Genomic DNA, 13,846 nt, shown 5'->3' with positions numbered 1-13,846 from the left:
GGTTCCACGACAGATGATGGAACATGAGAGAGATTAAAAAACAACTTTTAACAAAGAAGATCTGAGAAATCTGTCCTAGATGATGCTGCCACTAAGATAAGAGACTGATCCAGCTCTGATCTCTAAAGAAATAAACCTACAGTGAAATCAAATGACCAAATAATGATTACAACAGCGTGTTTTAAGAGTTCAGCACAGATAAAGGGAATAATAACAAAACACAGCTACATACTTGAATCTGATTGTCAACTTAATGATGTGTTTAAAGAAGGAGCGCTCATGGTTTCATGGTCAGAGGTAAAAGCCTGAGAGACCACCTGGTACACTCATATTCACCTCTTCCTCAATCAGGAGCAGCCGAAGCCACTTTAGCACCGATCCCTGAGGGTATCTGCCGCTGTGGTGGCTCTAGTCAGTGTAATTATATTCACTGCTGTAGCAGCCTTGAACATCCTCTCACAGGGAAAGAGACCCCTGTAAAAGCAGTTCTTTCATGTCTCACTGAGTCGGTCGCTCGTCTTATCACGTGCCCTTGTGGTAAAGAAAGACGAATAGCGCACTGAAAAGTCTCATAGCTGAACATAAAGACATGATGAGATGCACAAACATGAATTATCCAGTGGCAGCACGTTCTGTTGAATTTAATCATCCTGTTCCCCCTCTAAGACATCACAGGATTGAGAAGGTATCTCCCACCAAGAGGAGGGAACACTGTCCGAGAGCACGGTCACCTCATGGACTGAATACAGATTATGACTTATAATAAGTCTTTTCTGTAAACGGCCTCTAGTTTTTGGATATTTAGATTAAATTCTGAGCTTATCCAGAGCTCATGTTTACCTGTTTCTGTATATCTATTAGAACTTAGAAACACCGCCATTCTGGATATCATTTTAATAATGTCAGCATGTAGGCAATCCTGCTGTTTCCTCTTCGTACACCAACACGAGACACATGCCAGATGTGTTGGTGCAAAAACTCATACGGGACTGTAAACAGAAAAAAACTTCACTCATAACAAATGAGACTTTAATGAGGCTCTCTCAGCTGTCCGTGCTGTTCGTCTGCGCCGCTCTCTGCCTTCACCAAGTCACCCTCAGGAACATTCATTAAACAGCCATAAACACACAGTAACTGTGTGAGCTGTCATACCTTTAAAACACACATTTCTTCCTGCAGTGTGTGTGTGTGTGTGTGTGTGTGTGTGTGTTGCTGTTGAATGTAAATTATTAAAAGTCAGTACTCTGATGAGGTCGCGAGATTCTAGCTAATTATGTGTTCGAAGCTAAAGGAAGGTTTCCTTCATGAGATGCAGAACATTTACAGGTCATTACATTTACGTGTGCCTCACACACAGCTTCACATGTTGACCTCCTCATAAACTCTCAGACACTGAGGGTTTTTCCTGCCCCTGCTGGGACAAACACATTTCACCGATGACTTGAAAAAAGTCATACATACTGAAAACGTTATAAAAGTACGATGTTATAATCATGTAATTATGAATGCAGCAAGAGACGTTGAACATGTTCAAGGATTAAGGCGATGGAGTGATATAAGAGGGGGAGGGAGAGAGAGAGAGCAGGACAGAGTTGCAGGCCCGGCGTCTCAGAGTGCAGCAGGTGGAGGTGGAGATGGTGTTATACTGTACTGTGCTGTGTTATGCTCTTATGTTTATACTGTAAATGCTCTCGAAACATCACCACAGCTGTCTCAAAAAAGACATTTTCAGTCTGTAGTGATTTCACAGTTCACTGAATGTTCAAATTCAAGCTTAATGAACACAAAAAAGTGCTTTGAGTGGTTGATGGAATAGAAAAAGCGTGATAAAAAAACGTCCATTTAGCATTTCGAAACCACACCCCTCCACACCCACCATTTTATTTTTCATTCAAAACCACAAGCAGTGTGATTTTAATCAATCCTGCAGAATACATGATCAACCTCTGAATACATAATGCACTTTTGTTATCATGCCACCTTCTGCTATTTGCATGAGCCTCCTTTAAATCTATATGCAATAAGGAGAGAGGCATACATTGCAAACAATAGCTTTGATAAATACAGTCAGTTGTATATCCTCTGTATGTCAAATGCTGAACCTCCCAGTGTGTGGTTCCTGTTCATTAATATGTCTGAACTAGTGTGCTAGCTGTAACAGGCCCAGGTAAAAGAAGCATGCAGCTGCTGGTCATCTGTTGTTAACCTGCGTAGGACTCTCACAGAGACTGTGTGTCAGGGACAAAAATGATTTGCCAGCACTGCTTACACACAGACTGCAAATTGTCCTGTTTCACAAATTACTGTTAGATAGAAGACACACATATTTATCTGTAATTCGCGAGTTTTCTTGCATCATCGTACGCAGGTTCCAGGTATGGTGCATCTTTGAAATGGTTTTAGATGTGTGAAACGTGAGAGGAAACGATCGAATGCTGCGAGTCATATCATGTGTTGAAACAGGTCCCAGCACACATTTTGGCTTTGTCCTTGTTGAATTAAGCTTCTGTTGATTAGTTTTATAATCAGAAAATATGTGACCTGTTATGCAGCCAAACAAAATGTAAATTGATTGTGTTGTTCTTTTTTGTATCTGTATTTTTGTCTAGGTGTATTGTTGTCTCATTTGGATTTGACCAAATGGAATAATTTATTTTGAGCCCACATGCAGGCTCTAATAGTCCAGACTTTCTTTAGTGTCTTCAAAGGTAGAGTGTCATGATGTGAGCACATAGCTCCACAAACAGACAACTAAAGACAGAGTGTGGGTTTTTAATTAGTAGAATCAGGGAGCAGGTAGTCCACCAATCAGAAGGTCTGTAGTCATACAGTATAAAGCTGTTATGGCCTACAGATAATCACCCATGAATCACCCATATTAACTGATCAGTACAGACTGATTTACCAATGAAATTAGTTAACCAATGAAAATAGGTTATTTATATTTTGTCATTAGCATATTTCATTATCTATATATGATCATTAGATTAGATGTTTCGTTTCAGCCGTTCATTATAATTCAACTATTAACCAACCTTATTCAGCCAAAAAGAGCCTCTGTTAATTTCTTTAAAGAGCCCATATTGTGCTTTCTGGGTTTTTCCATTTGCTCTAGTTATATAGTGTTTTTGTGCATGTTAAAGGTCTGCAAAGTTATAAAGCCCCAAGTCCTCACCAAAGGGAGAGCTCATTAACTGCCTGCCTAAAGCCTCATCAGTAGTCCAGCCTATATTTGTTCATGTCACTATGTAACACAGCAGCACCTCCAGCGCGGTGACCATCCACCCACTGAAGCCCAGTGAATCAACCTAGCCATCTGCCATTGTTGTTTCCTTACTAACGGCAGTTCCAGTAACACAAGGGTGTGGAAGGGTCGAGCAACGCATGCCAATTCTGCTGCTGGCTGCAAGAACCAAAACAAAAGTCTTCATCTATTCCCACCATCTGAAGTTAAAACCCAGTGGATTAACTTTATTTCTGATAGAAATGTAGTTGAAATATTACCACAACATTTAAAATAAACATTTACTGTTTATTTTGTAGACTAGCCTGTTGAATTTGGTGTTAGCATGTTGCTAGGGAGGCCGAGGCTAATACAGATCAGATTGCTGCTCACTCATGTGTGGTGGTGAAGTTTTTGGTTCAGAAGTGTTATAGTGCATATCACAGTGGTGATATTCACTGTAGAGTGAATGAGTGAGAAGAGAGCAGCTAAACTCGGAAGCTTAAAAACATCGAAGAGCCGCGTTGCCTGCTCAGGCGAGCACTCGCTGACCAATCACAGCAGACTGAGCTTTTTGGGAGGAGTGCCTTCAAGAGCCTGGAGCTAAAATGAAGCGTTTCAGACAGACAGTGAATAGAGCTTCCACAGCAGGTCAAACTAAAGCATAATATGACCTCCTGCCTAACAAAGGGCTGAGCCTTACTAGCTGCTGATAATTAAATGGATGGTTCCTTCTTTGACAGTTTAAGACTTTATGTAAATTTAGTACATTTTTTCTAGATGGAACTTCTTGGATTTTGAAAGTCCTGTGTTGCCTCATTTTGTGTTACTAACCTCTGTTAGAGCTACTACAACTCAGTCTTCAAGGATTTGAGAGAGCAGAATTAAAAGGGACAGGGGACTATGTGCCTCGTTAATGAAAAACAGATGATCTGAGCAGCTGGAGGGATTGTGAAACTACATTTGAGCCAGAAACAGGGATTCTCTCACAAACAAATGCATAGTCTCAAACTGAGAGTCACCATTTCAATTTGACCGCCAAGTAAAGGGTCATCCTGTCAGATCAGGGGTGAGGAACCTTTTTCCTATCAAGGGCCATTTAAATTTCTCATCCTTCGAGGATGAACCTCTAATGCGATGGCTGGAACTGCTTGTCTTTGGTGAGGCACCCGATGTCAAATTGGCAGAGATAATGAAGCTACTCGCAGCTGGTTTTCCAGGTTTGGGTCAGTCAGTCTTGAGTCTTTGTTAGAGTCAGTTTTGAAAAGAGCTGTTCTCAGTAGCAGGTTGCTGCTTTGCAGTTCAATGATTTCATGTTGCAGGTTGTCAGACACATCAGCTGGTGTATTATATAACCATTTAAATTTTGAATGGTCTCCAAGTTTCCCTAAGATACAATGCCTCACACATTATGAATTCACTTGTTATTCTTGAGCCCCAGGACATCCTTGTTGTAGATTTAGGTCAGCTCATTAGCTCATTTGATGCTTGTGGGAGCTTTCAAATTCCAAATTATATTTATATATTATTATTACTGTTATTTATATTCAAGTCCTAACCTGTTAGTAATACTATATTAATAACATAATGTGTGTGAAAGAACTGGTTTTATAAAATAGCACAATGTCAGGATCATCACACATTCACTCAGCAAATTTTCAGGTTGTACAGATAGGCCTTCCATTCTAGCAAACATTTCAGCTCTGAGTGATTGTTTATTGCTCTCACACAAACACCATTTTCAAATTATGTGTTCAAGATTGGTGGGTTTTTTTTTTTTTTGGTAAGTTTCTACAATCTTCTAAATGGCTTTTTCTTTCTCTTCTTCTTCCTTCTCAAATAATATTAACAATAAACTTTATTTGCATAGCACCTTTCATACAGGAACTGCAGCTCAAAGTGCTTTACAAGAAAGAAATCACCTGAACCAACAGATAAGAAATGAATGCAAAATAAAAAGGAAAATGAAACTCACTTCAAAGATAGTAAAAACAAAATAAAATCCGGTTGAAAATAAAAATAAAGACAATGCATAAAGCCTCAAAATAAAATAATAAAACATAGGTCAAAATAGATGACATGAAATGCATAGAATTTAAAAGCAGTGCATCAGCGAGAGGCCAAGCACAAACGTTTCAGGCCTGGATCAGGAAGTCATAGCTGGTTAAAGACTAAAGTGAAGAGATGTGTTTTTAGCTTTTTTGAAAATATTCATATAGAAATAGAAAAAATACATCATTCTCCAATAGCCTACTTGTGCTCTGTGCAATGACAATAAAGTTTAATCTATCCAAATCTGAAGTACAGAAAGACTAACGGAATAAAAATAAAAATAAAACAAACTGTAAAGAAAATAATGAATATAAATTATTTAGTTCATTAGTGTGAGATTTAGAAATGAGACTCAAGAATCATGCTACAGCCATGCCTATCTTAAATCCACATGTCCACATCCACATGAAACATAAATGAGCTCCTGAGGTGCAAAAGTTATTCAACAGTTCACATTGTATAACATAGAAAAACTGCTTTAGCTGTTCAGAAATAATTTTGGATATTTAGATTTTAAATATTTAGAATATTTTTTAGCAGTCAGGCTAACATAGTTCAAATATTTCAACATCAGAATTTAAGAATGGGCTGTTGTCACATAGCTATAAAACGTGGGCATTGAGAGTGTATCAATATTATTGAATTTACAAATTAACATGATAAGCAGTTTCCTGCCAACGTTCCTCTCTTGCCTTACTTGTACTAATTTGTTTGTATTCTCCGTGGCTCTCCATTATAACAACCTGTTCCTCATGACTGAAGTAGGCGGCGTACGATCGGTCTGCTTTGTGCAGAAGAAGAATCAAATGACGCACAGAGCCCGTGAGCCTGAAGGAAACCTGGGCTGACAAAGAAAGCTAATAACTTGTGTCGTGATACCGGCTATCTCTGACCGGGGTTTTTGGTTTGCAGAGCCAGCTCACAGCAAGCTGACTGTGTCCAGCTTGCTCCGCCACAGCTTGCTCCGCAGCACATCTCCTGAGGAGGTAGGAGCAAAGACAAGTCTGTCCTGCTTGGTCAGAAGCGCACACACACTGTCTCTTTTCCTTGCTTATTAGTCCCTCCCACCGAGGATGCATGGTGAGACAAAAGGAAACGTTTTTTAGAGAGGGAGTGAGGAAATATTGAATAAGAGAGTTGGGATGTACCCAGGGACAGTGAAAGTCGGTTTGGATGATTTTGTCTTCTTAGCCGGGAAGGGCTGGCCACTGTTAAGGTGCAGAAAGATGGGTAACAACTAATTCTACAGTCAATTACATTCTCGTAAGTTTGGTGCTCTTATCAGCATGTACATGTACAATAGGTGAATTGTGATGTAAGAGGTACAGTAAGTGAGCATTTATACATCCATGCTGTGCTAATTATCTTATATGACTGTGATCACCATATGTACTTATTTGTGTGGTAAGCAAGTTAAGCCACGCTGAGAGGGTAAAGCACCGTTCATAGGAGCAGGGGGAGGAACGAGTTGGCAGCTTGCTGTGAGGCTGCAGCTTTCATTAGTTTTTTTTTTTTTTTTTTTTGCTTCAGTTTAATTTAGTTTTATTTCCCCTGGTTCGTTTTTTTTGTCTGTGTTTCAGTGAACGTTTTGTCAATAAATGTCACTTTTTTTGCACTTATTCCTGCATATCAGCCTGCTTCTTCAACATCTCATAGGCTAAAGTCTCATAACATAAAGTTTCCTGGTGCCCAGGAACATCACCTGCACTTTGTATGGGTTGGTGCTCACACAGTATACACAGAAGTAGGTCAGTATAGACTCTGTTACACTGAGTGTCTTTCACTTTGTGCTGACACTCAGTGGAAAACTGTGCCCAAGCTGAAGGTTTTGGTCAATAGCAATTACCCCTCTTCTTTCCTTGGGCATAAAAGGATTTTTGTGGCCTAATGGGGCTGGCTGAGTGGCTGCTCCGGTCAGGTGATGTGAGCCACTGGTTGTGGTGGAATAGTCTTTTTTGCTTTGGAAGGTTCTTAACTGAGTGAAATGACCCACAAGTATCTCAGTGTCAGCCATCGTGAGAGCTGTTTGAATTCTCTAAATGCTTAGGAAAGGTAGTTCAGTGCTTCCTTCCTTATCTCCTTTAGCATAGGATGCACTGCACCATCCTTTACGACAGGTAGTGCAGTACAACAGCTGACCCTCTGATCCTCAGCATGGTATTGAAAAATAAAAAATCCTAAAACGTAGGCTAATTCAAATGTGATTCGTTCTAACATCCTTTGAACTGTTTGGATGCTTTATATAGAAGAAAAATATACTCGTTGTGGTTAGATTTAGGCTTTATTATACATTTTCAGACAGCGTTCTTTAATGTAATGCCATCTACCACATGCTTGGCTGGAGCTGATGGAGTGTGAGCTTCTCCAAAACAAACATAGCAGGATGGAGCTGCTATCATTACTCTATATCCTGATACAAAAGTGAAAGAGTAATTAAACAGTAATAGACTAATTAGCCCTAAATTAATTAATTTAAAATAATTTCTGCCCCTTGCAGAATAGTTTTGGCCTTTAGACGAAGGCAACCGAGGACCCCTGCCATACCTCATGGTATGAATAGGCTCCAGTACTTTATGAAATGTAACATGTTCTATTTTGAAATCAATATTCCATTGATCAACAGTTAGTGTCGTTGAATATATGGTGTAGTTGGAGATTAACAGATGAATATGATTTTACTGTGGCTTATTTCGGTGTCTTTGACATCGTTAACTGCTGCAGAGAGTGTTGTGCGTTGCTGCAGAGTTCACACATTTAGGTCGCCTGTAGGTTACTTTTGTGTAGGCAGACATGCTAAAAAGCCCAGATGGGCTCTATGGAAAAGCCTTTGTACCCCCTTCCTGAAAAAAAGAGAAAGAAACGACAAGATGCATGCTTTCAAAATCAGAGTGACAAGTGTGACATTCACCTGTTGCATAGACAGGCTGTATGTGGAAGGATTGCTTGGATCCACATAATGTCTGACAAATGCACAGATTAGGAAATGTAGTTTGTCACATAGTGATCACCAGAATTGTGAATCTCCTCTGGTCTTTTTTCATCATCATTGTGACTATGTTGATAGAATCAACAACTGAAATTTAGAGCACAACCAATCATTTCCTTAAACCTCTGGATAAAATCCCTCTCACACCCCCGATCAGATGACAAATGAGCCACTTTGGGGCTGGTGGTTCTTCCTGTTTTAGGTCAGCTCAGGATTTTGCTCTAGGAAGAGTTTCCTCAGTATGTGCTGTCTCTGCAATGTGTACAGGTCGTCTATGGCAGGATAGAGTGTGACTGGTCTTCTGCATGTCAGAGGAAGTTGTTGGACTGATCATTTTTAGGTTCATGAGTTTTGAAAAGCCATCCAGCTCTGTGGTTGTGCTCCAAGCAAACAGAACAAAGGAACCAGCATACAGGTCCACTTCTGCCATTCCTTGAACATCGAGAATGTCCTCTCAGACAGTCCCATGCAACCTTCATCTGTGCAGGATATGAAACTTTTATGTCGATCACAGGCGATCAATGCTGGCACAGCTTCAAGAGTTCCGACAAACAGGACTGGTGGGCAGTAGCCTTTGATTATTTCCATCCTGTCTGCAGCCTCATAGTCAGATGATGAGGTGGTGGTTACTCTGACTATGGACAGAAGCTCTAATCATGAGAATCCAGGTATTCTAAGCTGCTGAAACTGGTGTCAAGGTCAACTGATGGTGGTTTTGTTGTCCTGAAGCCCACCTGCAGTGAAGTGATGATGCAAGAACATCTTTTATTCAACAAACTGACTCTCAAAACATGCACCAGCAGGACGAGGAACAGGTTTTTCCCTCAGGCCATGAGAAAAATAACAACAACAACAATAACAAAATAAAGTACACACACACAAACACACACACACACAGAGAGAGAGACGAGTTTCTCTCATTTTTGGGGACTTTACATTGACTTACATTCAGTTCTTAGAGACCGACCAGTTCAAGTTCAACAGACTCAAATGGCAGGTTCGGACAGAGGAGGCAGGAGACAGAACTTATAGAGTAGAATAAAGAAAAGTTGTGCACAGTCCCAAAGCTCCTGATCTGAGTCTTCGGGGTTAGCAGACAGAGCTAGTCCTAGATGAGGTCCAAGGGTGGAGCAGGATGATCCAATGCCTCCATGAGGAGTCCAGACAGACGAGATCCAGACAAGGGTTGGAGCGGCAGGTTTTCCACTTGAGGTCTCACAGGGAGCGCAGACAGGCAGGACACAGATGAGAGTAGGTGAATGGAAACACCTGAGCACAAATACATGAACTGATCAGGTAACTGAGCACAATGAAGAGGTCAGTGTCATCACCACTCTGGTAGGCAGACGACTCAACGATCACTGGTTGTTTGTCCAGGGCTCGTATGGCCATGTGGTCCTGATTGCATGATTGAGCACAGGAGAGTCCGGCCTGACCTGTCGGCCCCGCCCTGGAGTGATGTCACTCACTAGACAGACAGGGGGGAGACAGACAGGAAGGGAAAACACAGGAGTACAAAAAGGGAGAGGAGGAGGAGGGACTGCAGATGTTCACAACAAGATGATCAATGTTGATCATGTTAATAAGCAAACACAGAAGTAGTCTGCATGCACAAAGTAAAAACAACGGGAAAACATTGTTTAAATCTGAAGCAGGATGGAAACAACAGGCTAGGAGCGCACTTGCGAATCATCTATTCTTCAAAATCAACATTACAATCATTGCCTTCTCGGTCTGTCTGTTCATTTGAATAGAGATGGAAAACCAAAACCATAAGATGAGGGTCCTGTGGAATTTATCCCAGAATCAGAAAGATAAATGTATTTATCAGCAGCATGATAGTGGGCACGCCTCACTCCTTTGTACCCTGCAATGACTTATTTTCATCTCGCATAGTTTTACCGGATGTGCACACACTTGACCCCTCCTCTCAGAATACCCACACACCTTCTTGAATGATGTAATATTCCATATGCATTCAGCATACCTACATAAGCTAAGAACATCTCACATCTATCCGCCCTCGATTGTCATGGGGCTCTCCCTCACCATGGCTGAAGTTGCTTCCAAAAAGAGTGGGTACAGGAGATGTCTTTAGCCATCTCTCTTAGTGGGGCCTCCAACAACGCTGACTTCATATCCCTGTCAAAGTCCTCTGCTGTGAAGTGCAAAGAGTAGAACGGTGAAACAACATTAGACGATTTAGACGCCTTTACTGAACTAACACAGTCACCTCCAGATTCACCTCCAGTGATTTTAGTAATTAGTTATTTTACTATTTAAACTATTAATAATTGCTGTGTGAAATCTTTTTCAGATAACTGTTGTTTGTTGCTACACTGACAAAGCACAGGGATCCTGTTTACTGTGCAGATCATTGACATGAGGTCTGGTCATATGAGTAATGTAGTGCTGCTAAAACTAGCTCACATTTTGGTGGGATGTTTGAGCGTGATCCAAATCTAACCCTGTCATTACCCCAGCGATTATTTTAGAGATAAACCTGGTAACTCCTTAAAAAGAGAAAAAGAAGAAAAGTGGGAAGGAATGAGCCAAAACATTCACTATTCCCATCACTACTCACCTCCACGTGCTGGCTGGGTTTGGAAGTATTTGGTGGATGAATGTTAGAGGCTTGTGCACAAGGCATCCTGGTACATGTAGGCATAACAACAGCAGCTGTGCAAACAACAAAACTCAGCTTTATCTGTGAGGAACTTATTGCTGATTGGATATCCACATGAAAAGTGGTGAATTTCTCCTTTAATGTTCTGTTCTGTTCAGCCTCAGAACATGGAACAGCTCCAGAACAGCTGCTCACCTTGTGGAGAGTTGCTGCTCTTTCCAAAGTTCATAATAAACTTCAGCTTTAAGCCTGTCAGAACAACAATAAGGTGGAGTCACTGGAGGTAGAGCCATCCATTCGTTATACCTGCCTCTCCAGTACAGGACATATCGCTACAGCCAATCCCAGCATGCACTTGGCTGGGCTCTGGGGACAGCCTGGACAGATCTCCTCTTTATCAAACAGACAAGCACACTCACACCTACAGGGCAATGTAGATTTTCCAATTCCCCTGAGCTGCATGCGCTTGAAGGGTGCTGGGACACAGAGTCCCTGAGGACGGCACTCGGCACTGTGCTGACCAGTGGTTCTGCCCACATGGACAAACTGGAGACCTTGACTGTGAGATGAACTACAAGTTTTCCTGATTATTATTATTATTTTTTTTAAGAATGGATATTTTGGAGGGAGGTTAGTGCTACAAGTCTGTTTCTGTCATGATCATAGCTTTAATGCTTTAAACTGTTAACTTTTAACTGTTAACGTGTTCAAATAAAAATTTGGCAGAACTGAGCGGGTGTCACGGCACACGTGGTGCGGGTGAAATGATTTGTTGTTCACTCTGGGAGAATTGTGTAAAAGCCTTTTGGCTGTATCAACTGCTAACAGGCCACAAAGGAAACTTACTGCCTTCAAGAAAAGGATGTGACTGTAGCGCCTTAGGTTTCCTCGTTTTTCTACTGACCACTAACATTTTCACCAGGCACCTTAATTACTTACCACATCCACAGAGGTACCCACCTCACCTGTACCATCTCCCTCCACCAACTACAGTCAAACCACACACAGACATGATGTGTGATAAGTGATTGTTGTTGCTTATTATTAGTGCTGCAACAACATTTTTGATTATCTGTCCAACCTCCATGTTCTAGTTTCTATAAGCTTCACCCTCTCAGATCTGTCATGGTGCTCTGGCTGACCATGGCGGCATCCCTTCGGCTTGTTTCCTCGAGCAAGCAACTGACATGAAGAAGGCTATTACAGCTGTCCTGACGACAACAATGGTGGCTGCATCCAGGATTTTTTTTTTGGGGGGGGGGGGGGGGGGGGGCATACTGTGATGCAGAGAAATATTTGACTGCACATGTCTCAGCTTCCCCCTCTGCTCCAACCAGCCATACCTCAGCGTTGTCAGCGGCGCCAAGCTGCTCGCTCCAGGAAGAGGCACCCTGCAGCTGCTGCTGCAGCTGCGCCTCCACATGCACCAACTAAACATAAAAAACAAGGTGTGGCACCACCTCCTCCTCCCTCGTGGCTCAGCAGGCTCTGCGCTGCCCAGCAAGAACCAGCAGCCAGCGTGCACCTGGTCCAGCCCGCCTGCCGGGCCACCTCCCAGACAAAGCCTGCGTCAGTGGCAGTGACAGGATGAGGGGAGCGTTTGTCTCTATCCATCTGAGCAAAGGAAACACAACGGACCTTTTCAGGGGCTCACACCCACACACACATACTTACTATTCTTTTTAGGTTTTGTTATTGTATTTTTCTATGCATATGCAGTACTTGCAGTATGACAGTACTGTGTGGAGGGACTGTAATCTCATTGGGTCCTCTTTTTTCTACACAGGGCTGACATGGTGTCATGGCGTCTTATCACACTTCATGTTTACGGGGTTGTGAACTGGTGGAAGTTATCAGCTTGTGGACCTTGGTGTCACAGTGGGCATTTACTACATTCATTTACTTAAGTACTGTACTTAAGAACAAATTCAAGGTATTTATACTTTACTTGAGTATTTCCATTCTATGCCACAGCAGACAAACACACACACATGCTGACTGACCCCTGACCTCCTGTCTCTTAGTTCTGATTCGAGGATCCTCTCTTCTTGACAGAGGGAACGACCCAAACTGCTCTATCGTGTTTCAGAAAAGGTTCTTTTGTCCATTTCCTGTAAGTGTCAGCAGATGGTAAAGTAAAGACACTGACTGTGGTTAGAATTATGCATCTTATACATCTCCACACTTTAGGATGATGTTGTCTCAACCAAAGTGGACAAACTGCTCAATGTTGCCCTGAGGCAAGAAACAGCAACAAAAACACAGTACAGTGTATAAGAAAGAAGAAAATAGGCCTTTTAACAATCAAACACACTTCTTTATATGCTCTTGTATGTTCCCATATCTTTATGTGAAGTTTTTTTCAATTTAAACATTGTGATATTTATCTGAAAAACTGGTGGCAGCTTTGCTTCCTGAATGGACTGCTCCACACCCAGAGGTGGGCACTGAAGCTACAGTGTGCTAAACCTTTCATGAACCTGTAGCTAAACTGAGTGATCCAGCTTCATGTTCAAATGACAGCTTATTGAAACCAAAAGGCAGCGGGATTATGGTGGTGGCTATTATTAGTGTCATTATCGTAAGAATTTAGTAAGAAATGAACATTTGTATGAAAACGATGTCATCCATTACACAGAAAAGAAAAAAAAATCATGACTCTTCCAAACAGGAACAACTCTTTGTGATATAACAGGTAGGAGCACTTGGTACCACTAAAAGCTCATCAGAGGATTGTTTTCATTCGTTCAGCAGCAGCCAGCAGTAACTCAGGCAGAGCAAAGACACGTCAGGACTGTTTGTCCTCTGTGTAGTAAAAGTTTTCACATGTTCCATGTTTAATGTGTTCTACTGCTGATGTTCTGTTTGGACAGAGAAGTTCCACTATGGTGGATAATGAAGGGGCTGTGAACTCACTGTCGGACCCCTGAGGTGTGTGAAGGGGTCCAGTCCCTAACCA

Source organism: Chelmon rostratus, chromosome 1 (assembly GCF_017976325.1).
Source record: "Chelmon rostratus isolate fCheRos1 chromosome 1, fCheRos1.pri, whole genome shotgun sequence".
Lineage (NCBI taxonomy): Eukaryota > Metazoa > Chordata > Actinopteri > Chaetodontiformes > Chaetodontidae > Chelmon > Chelmon rostratus.
Note: the sequence above shows the minus strand (reverse complement) of the source record.